General features: G+C 38.2%; 1 long non-coding RNA gene across 1 annotated transcript; it reads left to right on the top strand.

Moving 5' to 3' along the window:
* The first annotated feature begins 6,742 nt into the window (after nt 1–6,742).
* LOC148188032 (uncharacterized) lies at nt 6,743–12,872 on the top strand. The gene is made up of 3 exons (XR_015778094.1): nt 6,743–6,850; nt 9,788–9,870; nt 12,807–12,872. It is a non-coding gene; the product is annotated as an uncharacterized LOC148188032 (long non-coding RNA).
* The last annotated feature ends 383 nt before the right edge of the window (nt 12,873–13,255 follow it).

The following is a 13,255-nucleotide window of genomic DNA, read 5'->3' as shown; positions in this document are numbered from 1 at the left end:
TTAAAGAGTAACTAAACCCCCTGCTTTTAGCTTGAGTGCCTCCTCCCTGCGATGGGATAAAAGCCTCAAAAGTGGGCAAGGCTGGGAGGGGGTCTAATACACGTCCAGTCACCTAATCATGCCGTCTCTTGATCCGCAGCACCTCCCTGTCCCAGGCATAGACATAGTCAGTTGGTGACAGAGCAGCGATAGGGAGGCTCGGTTGGTGATAAAAGCTTGCTGCTACCAGGATCAGCAAATAGCAGAATCAATTCAATAGCAGGTTTTAATATTTTGCACTCAAACGTCAAAAGTTGGACCTAAATCATTCAACAACATAACTAAATATACCCATCAATGGTGCTTTTCAACTATAAAAGTTTGTGGGTTTAGTTACTCTGTTCACATCCTGCTCATAAAAGCTGAAAACTTTGATCAGTCGTGGTCATGTGGTCTTAGTCCACAACTAGTGTGGGTGTCTGCATGTGCTGCAGCCCAGTTCAGCTTTACGAAAGTATTTAAAAAATGACAAAAAAAAGCACCTTAAGCAAAAGATCATTTCAGTATAAGACTTACAACCTTAACCTTTATCTCTATGTAAGCTCATAAAGTTAGGGGGCACTTTAGTCTTCTCAATAAGACTATTTCACGCAACACAACACAACACGTGCAGCCCAGTTTTCCTGCACTATAACTCTGGTTCACACACCTCCCATACACCCCTCAGTTTCAGTCAGACATTCATTGATTCTCCTGCAAAAGACCCCAGCAGTCACCCTGAACTGTGTGTAGCAAATACAGTTCACATGTGGCTGTTAGAGACAGACAAACAGACAGACAGCGCCTTCTTTTTCTCGGGCATGTGGTACTTCCTGGTCATGTGGTTCACCCCAGTGGAGAGGGGGTGGGGCTACAGAGCCGCACCCCTCTTTAAGTTCTCCCACTAGCCGGTGCGTCTTAGAATCCTCTCTGTGAGACCTGCTAACTTTCTTCACACACTTTACACGCAAGCACAGATATACACAGGAAAGCACACACATGCTTGTTGGTGTGCATGCACACAAACACACACACACACACACACACACACATAAACAAACAGAAATCAGCACATACAGTATAATACACACGAATAAGCACCCTAAAGTAAAAACAGTATGCTGTTCATAGAGGCATTTGTTTGTTAATGAAACCAACTCTTTATTGTACTTTGGTGGTCTATGCTGATATTGTTAAAACAATGATGAGCTGTGTCGGTGTGTTGTTCCTATCATAGTCATTGTCTGACATTTTCATCATAGGCTCACCTCATGCCCGCCGCCTCCGCCTTGTCTGTTTTTCTTGTCCCGTGTTTCGCTCCGACTCTCTGACAGCAATACAGTGATCTTAGTTCGAACGCCTCCTGTTACGTGCGCAAACAAATGAGACAGAGAGTGACCACAGAAGTTAAGATCAGGTAGTTAGAAGCATTCACATGCAGGGAGAAGTGTCAGTTAAAGGGAATAATGTTACATTCATGGCGAGTCTGAAGTTGGCATTTTATTTGCAGCTTTTTGGTGAATTTGTGATAGACTGAACCTACATAGAGCTACAGTACAACCAAGCCCCCAGCCAACATTTGTATGTGGGGTCCATGTGAGTAGTATATGGGCTAAGATATAAAATTATGAATTATTTTACTACTCTGGACAATGGGAAGTGCCCAACTCCAAAAATGCCATGAATGCAGCAGTATTTCAGCAAAGCAGAACCGAGAAATGGCCTGTGAATACTGTAGTTGGGACCATCCTGTGATGTTTGAAATTGTGTACTTTTATAATAGAGATTTGACAATTTGATTTTTTAATTGAAATGGTCATATCACACTCAGTTATAAAGAAAATTTCAATTAATGGTTGACGAGAAATCTTAAACTTAAAGGGAACATTAGTTTTTTCTCAGTTTACACAACATTTAAATGTCTTAGATTGTCAAGTTTTTAGAAAATACTTTTTGAAGTATTGTTTGTATTATTTTAGGAAATCACCTCAATTCAATTTTGGATTCTATAAAAACAAAAAAACACTGTGATGTGACTTTGATTTTAAAGCATTGATATGTGTCCCACCAGAATGAGTAGAAGCAGTTATCCTAATGGAGAAGGCCCTGTCTACTTACTTTAATTCTATGCATTGTGCATCAAAGGCAGGGATGGTCTCCACTGTAAAGAATTAGTGATGTGTTTGTGGGGTGTTGCCGTAGTTGTCAGATGTGTGAAGTGTTACTACTGCATCCATCCTGTAGAGAGCGCTGCTTAGCCTCTAGAACACTGATAGTCTGGCTCTGAGACTTAAACAAAGGCTGACTGAGAAACCTTACATTACCATCAGAGACCATTACACCATTAGAACAACTTCAGTCAACGTACATACTGTTCTCATTTAGTTTTGATGGCCATACTATATTATTGTATCTGGAACACGACATACTATCAAAGTCATATTAATTCTGTACAGTTCCCCTGACAACTCCAAAGTCTTGTGCACTTTGAACACAGTCTTGTTCTTTTCTTGAAGCACTGAAGTGGTATAAAAGTTGCTTTACTGTATATTGGTAAAACATTGTCAGCTGTGTACTGTACATGTGTGCTTTCGGGAGCAAAACAGTCTTGGTAGTTAGAAGTTATGATAATCAAAGAGCAAGTTATCAAATAGTCAACAAAGAAGAACTAGGCAACTAAAAGCACCATATAAGCTTGTTTAATATTGTACCGTTCCCTCCAAATCATTCCCATGAGTTGCCTGAAAGTAAAAAACATGACCTGGGAGGATCATATGTGATAACGATAATGTGAATCTTTCTTTGGGAATAGAGGAAGAAAAGGGATGAAAGCACTTTGATAGGTAGACGGTGGTTTTTGTGCATTTAACAGAGGAACAAGTTGTAGTCTTATCATGTGCTGGAAGCTCAGTGTGTTAAAAGATGATCTGACTTTGTGTATCTCAAACGGCACATTGGTGCCCCTTATGTTGGTCAGCTTGGTGGATTTTAATGGACCTTTGGTCATCAGTGTTGTGCTATTGGCTATGATGGTTTAACACTCAACTCTACACTCTGCCCTCATGTTGTTCCTGTCAACATTCACTGGTTATTACTTTCTGACCAAGCTGCAAAAGCAAGTTTCAGGTGAGCAGGATTCAGTTCACAGTTCAAGGACCCTTCTGAACTTTGAGGAGCCTTATTTGGGATGTTTTTAGGAATAGCATCAAAGCTAAGGCATTTGTGTCTTTATAAAATACCCAAACAGAAGAGAAGAAATTACACAGGTGTTGACATGTAAGAAAAGTCCCTGGGCATGGTCTTCACCTGAAACTTCTAGACCACCAGGGAGACGCAAGATGACAGTGAATCTTTTGTTTCATCCATCCATCCATTTTCTTCCGCTTATCCGGGGTCGGGTCGCGAAATCTTTTGTTTCTGTGTAAGATTTATTGTGTCGTGCAGTATCAGCGCATTTGTCGGCTAATAAATGACAAGTAACAAATAGCCGTACATAAATGACAAAGATTGGCTCATTGTCACTTGAAAAACAGTCAAGTAGTTCATTACTATCATTTTTCAACTTTGAAATGTCCTGCTCATTGTAAAACTTTAAAACCACAATTCTTAATTCAAGGGATTCTTTTTGAGAATGTTTGTTTATGTTATGTGTTCGTGTAAAAAAATGATCATCCGTATACAACTATATCAAATTTTTAAGAATTATGCTGTATGCTATTGCACATAAATATGTCCAATAGAGGTAATTATAGATCCAGTCTACCCTTCAGAAAATCTTTCAGAAGACAAATGGGCCATGTTATCCCTTTAAATTAAGGTATAATATAACGATAGAGGATACTGTTAGGTTTAAGACTAAATTTATGCTTTCAGTGCACAGTGGGTTACAGTTATCATTGCAACTTTGCAGCTTGGTCCAAAGGTAATAACCAGCTTCACTCTGATGTCCGTTCACAAGTGTTTGATTACACCTTTATAGCGCTTGACCACCATCCATCCACTAGTATCTCACACTGTCCCTTGTACATAGTTTCCACCATGTTTTTATCACTCCAAAAGTAACTCAAATAAATGAAAATCAAACAAAAAAAAGAAAAAAAATTGTACTTCTTAACAGGGTGTTGTGGATGTTGACAGATGAGCTTTCACGTTCATAAACCTGTAAGGTCAATAATGGTATTATCATTATTATTATTATTATTATTACTATAAGATTGAAAGGAAAGGAAAAGTGTACTTTTTCTTTTTTCAGAGTCTGCCTTTTTTTCCGCCAAGAAAAGGGCTGCTGAAGTTTCAAGAATGTTTTTCAAATGTATTAAAGATGCAAGATTATGAATACATGTATGAGGTTCGTCTCTGTTCTGTTTTGGAAGATAGATCACATATGGAAACACTATTTGCCAGATTCAAATTGACCGGCAGGAAGGGAGGCAGTGTGTGTCGTGTTTGGTATGGTCTGATATGTGATTATTAAAAAAACATTACAGACACAACAAAATAGAAAGCAAAACAGTTAAATAATTCACTTCAGAATTGGTTGAAAAACTTTAGTTCATTAAAACAGAAATAAACGATGTGATTGGTTGTCACGTCAGTTTGAAATGCACTACTGTACATGTAACACCTGACACACACTGGTCAGCCCTTTCTCTCGCCTACCACCAACCCCCCTCTTGTTAGATTAACCAGACTTAGTCTTTTGGCATGTGTTAGAATGTAATGTTGTATTAGACAGCTCCTATATAGACACCTTGACATACCTACCAACAGGGGAATGAATTAAGGGATGTCTTGGACCAAATTATCCTCTCAGTTTCAGTAACAAAGGCTAGAAATAAAAGAAAAATTGGAATTTGATTTGTGCAAATTTGTAAGTTTGACTCTGAACTGCCTGAAATGTAACTGGGACAAAAGGTTACCAAGAATAAAAAGGAGTGTTGGTAGATATGCACCTGGAGCCCCTAGCTGTGTCTCCCACCTACAGAGGCTTGTCAACATCACAGCACTGAAAAGTAGCTTTCTCTACCACAAATACAGGCACTACTATATGGTAGGCCAGTAAAAACAATATTCCAACTGTAAATTCCAACAAGGAAAGCACAAAACTAAAAGTCTGTAATTGTTAATTGTATTTACTAGACAGACTTTGTTTTAATTTTTTATTTTATTTGTCCCAAATTGCAAACCAGACAAAAGAATCTACTTTTCAGTCCTGTGTCGTGGATCCACTGTAGCGTGTGCTGTATTATTCTGTAGGGCACAACACCATAGCAAGAGCATGCAGAAGACAACAAACAAACTGCTGGTTATTAGAGGCATCTGTCCTATTAGATAGAGCTCATCTCCCCCCCTTCAATTCTGAATATTTGGTATGAAAGAGATGTTCATTGTGATTCATTGTTAACCAGTGATGTGAATATTAATCATGAAATAAAAAGGTGAGCAAAAGATCAGACAGTGTCAAGGCTGTATTTTTTTCCCCCTATTTTCACACTGTGAAAAGAAACTGTTTTAACTTAAAAAAAAAGTTAGTGTCTGGGTTGCCTTAAATTATTAAGTTGTCTGAATTTGAGTCAACAGGTTGAATTAAGTTGAATCAGTACAAAATTAGCTTAACTTGTCTTCTCAGATTTAGTCAACTTAAAATTCATAAGGAGCCTTTCAAGTTAAAACAATTAGTTTCTTTTTACAGTGCATTTACGTTATGCATTTCTCATAATGCATCATTTATCTATCTTACACAGTTGTTGGCCTTTTTTAACCAGTAGTAGACCATAATCAGCAGTTAAACTGTACACTTTATGAATTAATGAATTGCCTAACACAGTGGCTATTTTTCCAACTCAATTTTTAATCAGCGTATTTGTTAAGTATTCTATATCCAACAGTTATTATTATTAGCAACTACTAGCCTAATAATTTTTCTCATCACAATTTTACCTATTACAATTATTATCAAACTGAAATGTTAAATAAAAAATGTTTTTGAGTTTAACCTTTTAAAACCTGAGCAAATCAAAAACATGGATAAAGGCAACAGCCAACAGAGAAATTACCCAAAAAAGAGAGTTAAAAAAAAGATGAATAATTCTGTATCATCATTTTTAATATGTAAGTATGATCATATATAGTTTTACCTCGCTTATTTTCACTGGAAATTTTTACCTAGCTTTTTGAAAAAAAAAAAACAAAAATTAGAATCTACAAAGTTCTTGCAATTTGCTAAATATTTCTTAACAAGTTGCTGACTTTTTTCCCCCAAGTTTATCAAAGAAATCAGACCAATTTGCTCCAGGTAGAAAGGTTTAAATGCTTGTAAAAAGCGTCTGAAAACAACATAAGAAAAATGATGTCACTCCAGATTTTAAAGGGTTAAATATTGTGCTAGAGCGCATAAAAGCAGAAAAAAAAAAATAGATAAATAAAAATAAAAAATAAATAAATTTTTATTTACATTTTTATGCAATTGCTGCAACTTGATAATTTTAACTGTACGTTAAGTACTCTAAATAATTGTATATTATTACATTTTACCATTGCTGAGTTAACAATGCATCATATTTTTTTAAGTGAGAGCATAGGTTAACCCATAATGGTATGTTGGTTGGTAGAGAGCTAGTTGCTAATACATCCATGATCAGCACCCTGACCGAAGAGGACATGCAGGTGTGCAGGACCGTCTAGACCGGAATACGTAACCTCGCGCCCATTGGCGGACAGGAGCGGAAATGGCAGCTGTGAAGGACCGAAGGAAATATCTGAAGGCAGGAGGGGCGGTCGTGAGGAGCTGGTGGGGGCTGCTGCTGTCGCCCACAACTAGAAGTACTCAGCTGTAAGTACAGTACTTGAACCAATGCTCTGGGTTACTTTCCCGAACCGAAGTTCAAAATATCCAGTGCTGGTGGTTGTTAGCTAGCATGCTAGCATAGTTTTAGGCTATAAGTCAGCTAACATGCAAAAGCTGGTACTCCTGCCTTTTCAAAGACAGTAAATGCGTGAATACGCGTGAATATACTGTACATTGTAATGTAAAACAACAAACATTCGGGCGTGAGTTTTTCTGTAGTTGAATATTTTGTCAACTTTATGTAGTTAAACGTTATGCTGGTATGGCGCTGCTGTCATGGATGTATGATAAGGAAGTCGGGCTGCTCTGCCCCAAAGACTTCTACTCTGCTGCCTTGAGTGTATGTGCATTATTCCTTTATTTTAAAGTGGGTAACTTTTGTTAGTTAAAATGTCTCAAATGACTCCACTAGGTTTAGTTAGAGGAGAGCTACAGGTGTTGTGAAAAATTTTGTACCCCTGGCGGATGGTGTTTCCGGTCTGTTACAACGCATAGTGCCCCCCTCGGTGTTTCTGGTGACAACAGCTGTACTGCAGTTTGGGGCTGCTAAGTGCTCGTGACTGTAGGACCCTCTCTTGGGTGCTTGGCTCTGTTGTTTTAACATTAGCTGCTGTTTTTGAATTTTGTCAGACCAGCAAGCATTGTCAGAATGAGTTTACCTTAGTCATGTGGGCTTTTCTCTATGATGTTGGGGTGTGGTACTGTAATTAGTAAAAAAAAAAAAAAAAAAAGTTTATTATGAAAAAACTGTAGCTGTTTTTTTGGGTTTTTTTTAGCAATTTGTAACTTAATGGCTATAGTTGAAACTTTATGTGGTGGCATTGGAACAATGAGGCCCAATTCCTTTATTATTGCAGTAGACTGAACATTTGGGTTTGACATCAAAAGATGAATATGAGGGTTCAAACAAAAGGTGCTATCTTCTACGTTTTGTATCAGATCGAGATGTAAATACCTGGAAACAAAAGCTGGAATGTCTCATATTCATCTTTTGATGTCAAACCCAAATGTTTTCAGTCACTGCTCCAATACAATATCTCCATTCACTCCCATAACTCCCAATAAGTTGTTGTATGCAATTTCCTTTCTATGGTCGTCTAGCTGAGCCGGAAGTGCTGCTTCTCAATGTAACATTTTTTTTGCAGGTAAAAGTTTTTCCTTGTACAATCCACCGTCTTTTGAACTACTTTTCAGCACACTGACTGAAAAATTAGCATAATATATCCAATACCGCTACCTGTTAGCTATTCGTTTGCTGGGTGGCCACACAATATGGCGGTTCCAACCCATTCTACACCCACAATGCACTGCGTTACGACGTCACTTGCCAAGCTCTGTTAACGATAAAATCCACTGTTGAATAGAGCGTGTGGCAGTTTCCACCACAAAACGATTGTTTTCATGAAATTTCTTATGGAAGATGAAGCTCAGTGGTCAGTGTATCATCCGCTCATTCAGTTATTCAGTTCTATCTGGCAAACTAAAAAACAAACAAACAAACAGTGAAAATTTTGTTTTTGTTTTTCTGTATGAAACAGATATTGAAAAAATACCTTCTTTTTTTATCATCATCTGCTCAAAAAGGAAAAAAAACAAATAAGTAGGGAAACAAAAATAAAATTACTCAAATTTTTTGTTCTTTATTTTTGTTTATTTATTTTCTTATTTCCTATGGTGTCACTCTGGTGCAGCGCTGGCGTTGCATGCCCACTATACACGACCAAGTTGCCTCAATTCACATCTGTCCTGCCCCACGGTCACTTGTAACCATCCACAGTCCCCTGTCCGCTTCTCTACCAGAGGACCTTTTGCCTTAGTATTTCCTATATTTAAACGGAGCTGTTCAGAGAGTCACAGGGGCTGCAGCTTGAGTGGCTGTGTTGATGTGAGCTCCGTTTAAAATTTTGAAATTGTCACTCTCTCTCGTCGTATAGCCATTTTGGTCTGCATTGCTTGTATCCCAGCATACTTTGCACAGGGGTGCAAAACATAAGGCTAGCAGACACGCAGAAGATAGTTAAGTGCGGCTGGATATGTTTGGCTCATAGACATGTTATCGTGTGAAACTTTCTGATGACCATACTACCTGAAATATTTTTGATCTCTTTTCCACCGTCACGTCCTTCACTCTGAGCATCACTAATCTGGCAGCACATGCAAGACACCATAGGATATAAGAAACTAAATAAATAAAAAGACCAGCTTAAATTTGTATTATTTTTGTGTTTTATTAGTTACATAGAGCAGTCAAATTAAGTAAGTTGTGATATCAATATAATATCACCGTGTTTAAAATGGATTGGTACCCTTGCTTCTCCCCTCGTCCTTGCCTTCTGGCGACGCGTTGTATCCTTGAGCACAAAGATAACCTGTGAAATTCCTGCTGGCTGCCTTCATGGCGCTGATGATTTAGGGGACAGCTTGGGGAGAAGTTTATGACGCACAGCAGAGGAGTGAAGTTTTTACATTGAGAGTAGCAGCAACAGGTGACTGAGCAATAGACAGCTAATAATTTACTGCATAGCAATCTGAATCAAGGCCTAACAGCACAGACTCAAAACTTAGACCTTAAGAAAACCTTTATATGAATAAAGTTTGACCACATGAGTCTTAAATTATACTTATTCAGACATCCATGAGAGGCAGTGGAGAGGCTTTCATGGCAAAACAATTTCATGTTTGTTACTTTAGTTTTTAGTCCTCGTTTTACGTAAAGCTATTTTAATAACATTTCATAAGTTTTTTTATTTGTTATTTTATTATTGTTATTGTTATCATTATGTTATTTCAATAACATTCTGTTTAGATTGAAACATTCTGATTGTGTTTCTTCAAGGGCTGATTAGACAAACTCAGTTAGGTTAGTTAGGATAAAACACTGTATCAAGTGTGGTATTTGTGATTTTTTTTTTTTTTGTTCAGCTGGCAAGGAAGGGTTGAACAGAGAGGAAGGGGGGTCGGTACCATGGACAGTGACCTTTTCCACTTATGCCAGCTCTGACTCTGTAAGTATTACATGCTTTTTCTACTCTCAGAGCCCATTGCCTATCATCTGACAACAATGTAGCCTTTTGGGGGCAATAGGTAATATCCGAGATCTGGTGTATCCAGCAAATGTCCGAGCCAAAACTTACTCTTCTGCACGTCGCTCATTGTTTAAAGTTCGATTAGCAACTAGAGAAACATCCAGACAACATTTTAGTTAACCCTATATAAAGAGATGTTCTCATAAAGATGCAGGTAAGTTGGAAAAAAAGATGATAAAAAGCTAAATTGTTGTCAGACAATAGCTGATGGGCTCCAAAATTGCATTTTGGCCCATGTTCTGCCTCTCTTGCTCTCAACAGGGGCTGTTTACCAGTACGAAACCAAAGCCCACTCAAACATGACTGGTCAATACTACTCCGACCACAAATAGAAATCAGAAAGCATCCGATGCCATCTTGTATCGTTGTCTACAGATTCTGCACACATATGCTTATATCTGTTCATAGAGATTAACATTTTCTCCACTAATTTACAGAAAATCCTTTCAATATATTTCTGAGCCAGACCAACCAGCCATAAAGTAAATCATATAAGCACCTAATGTCTTTAAATAGGGAAAGAAATTCACATGCCACACAGTATGCTGCATCCTCAAAACAAGTAACCTAATTCACGTGCACACATATTTTTAATTCAAAAGTCACAGTTGTAGGAAAGGCGGGACAAGGCAAATTTATTTATACAGCACATTTCCTGCCCAAAGGCAACCTAAAGAGCTTTACAGATTAATCAAGTCAAAGTTCATTGTAGCCCAATCACAAAGCATGCCCCCAAGGGCTACAGAAATTCATTCATTCCAGCGGGATGATGGCTGGAGCCAATCCCAGCTGTCATTGGGAAAGAGGTGGGGTACACCCTGGACAGGTCGCCAGACTATCGCAGGGCCGACACATATAGACAGACAACCATACACACTCACAGTCACACCTCAGGGCAATTTAGAGTCACCAATCAACCTGAGCTGCATGTCTTTGGACTGTGGGAGGAAGCTGGAGAACCTGGACAGAACCCATGCAGACACAGGGAGAACATGCAATCTCTGCACAGAAGGGCCCACCCGCACAAAGTCCGAACCTTGCACCTACCAGAGTTCGCACTGTGGACCCTCTTGCTGTGAGGTGTCAGTGCTAACCACCACACCACCGAGTCGGATGTGGAAATAATTTCAATTAAATTTCATTTCTAAGGTCCAATATCAAGAATAACCTCAGAGGGCTTTACAGTGTACAACATCCTGCAGTCCTTGGACCCTCACAGGAATAAAAACTTCAACTGGGAAAAAAGTGGTAGAAACCTTAGGAGGAGCAGCTGAGGAGGGATCCCTCTTCCAAGATGGACATATGTGCAATAGATTTTGTGTGTATAGAACAGATCAACATAGTAAGGTAACAGGCTTTTAATGTAATTCCTCCTTATTTTTCACATTTGACACACTTTTGGAGTGCCTGACAATATTTCAAATATGCATTGAGGCTAATGTCAGATAATTTTCTATTCTATTCTTCTTATTGTGCATGTAAGACCCTCAGTTAAATAGTAAGAACATTTTTGGTGATTTGGATTCCCAGAGGCCTTAAGTGCTTGATTGTCTATACTGTAATTTAATCATGTTGGTCTATTCTGTACACATGACATATATGTTCGTCCACTCCTCCTTGGTTGCTCCTCTTACAGTGTCTTATATTGTACAGATTGTAAATCTCCTTGAAGCAAATTTGGAATTTGTGATACTGGGCTATATAAAGAAAAAAACTTAACTTAACTGGAAAAGTAACACCAATATTTACATACTAGAAAATACTTTTAATAGGTAACAAATGAACAGAAAACAGCATATTTTTTGTAAATAAGTGTCATCCATGAAAGAGTTTCGAAGGGATGTCTCACACTGAGCAGGCCCTGTATACCAAAACCTTATCCGTGAACCTTGTTTAGCATAAGTAACAACAGCAAGTAGAAAAGAACGTCTTCCAGACAATGGACACACACATTTTGAAATGTGTTTCTTTTCATACCAGAATTCTGAACCTTTCTTAGCTCGTCTCTATTCCAGGCGTTAGTGGTGCACTCAGCCTTCCGTCAAAGGTCCCATTCCCAGCTGTCCACAGTCCTTGTACCTCTAACTTGTGCAGTCACATGTCCACACAAGGGAAGGTGTGAGGCACCTTGTCTCACTTAAGTTTGAAATCTGAGCCAACTGTGCTTTCAGAGGAGGTTGCTATTGTTAGAATGCTTGTTATTTACTGAAGGTCACTTGAGGAGGCGTTGAGTATTGGACCCTGCCTCCATGCGTCCTTCTCGTGTCTTACCCTTTCTCCTGGCCTCCATTCAGACGACAAAGTTAGAGGTTGGTGCATTTGCGCTCAGATCTGGAAGACTATAGATTTTAAAGTTGTTCTGCTGATGAAGACTGAACATTGCACATAACAGAGAAACAACGCGAGGAGGTAGGGTTTGAATTATAGAATTATTTAATTAGTTATGGGAGATGTGAAATATGCCTTATCTGCATATTATGCTCGTTAAATGTAACATTTTCATGGAATTGCACACAGTAATCACAGTAGCAGTATGTGTGAATGGAGTGATATTATTGTGAAACATGAGGAAAGTATAGACAAAAGCTTTCCTTTTCCATTATGACACTTGTCATGTGTAAGTGGTACAATGCAGTGATTAATTACTTCTAAAGTATTTCTGCTGTAGTACTGAAAACTTTAAGTTTTAACATATTTTGCTCTCGCTTATTTCACTCATATTCATTCTTATAAGTTTGTTGTTATGCATTTGTAGAAATGTAATTTAATCTTTAATATTGCTGCATATTTAAAATAATTACCTGAAAAAGAGCTGGACTTTCACATTCATGCTTTTCTTTTTTAAAAAATTCTAGGCTTTTCTTGGGAAACACAAATCTCAGGAACGAGACACCCTCAACAAGAGTACCTCAGTGTAACAGGTAAGCCTGTCTGTGAATTGCTGCCTCATATTACCAATAGTATTTGTTTAGTCAGTAGTGATAATATGGATATAAATAACCAGACAATAATCTGTGACAGATCTATTTTGTATTTTCACTAAACTGAAATTTATAACCTCATTACAAAAAAATGGATGTTAGATACCATTTTTAATACCATGGGGAAAAAAACTGAACAAAGAGAAGAATTGAGGGTATAAAATTTAAATTAAATTATGCCTTTGAGTTGCTAGCAGCCATTGCAGGAGGCATGATGTTTTCATTTGCCCTCTGTCTGTCTGTACGTATGAGTGCATGTCCATACGTCTGTCCATCACATTGTCATGAGCACGGTACCTTGAGAATGCCCGGAGGGAATTTAA

The sequence above is a fragment of the Plectropomus leopardus genome, chromosome 12 (genome assembly GCF_026936395.1).
Source record: "Plectropomus leopardus strain MGB_pleo_1.0 chromosome 12, ASM2693639v1, whole genome shotgun sequence".
NCBI classification, from domain to species: domain Eukaryota; kingdom Metazoa; phylum Chordata; class Actinopteri; order Perciformes; family Serranidae; genus Plectropomus; species Plectropomus leopardus.
This window is presented reverse-complemented; position numbering and strand designations above follow the sequence as displayed.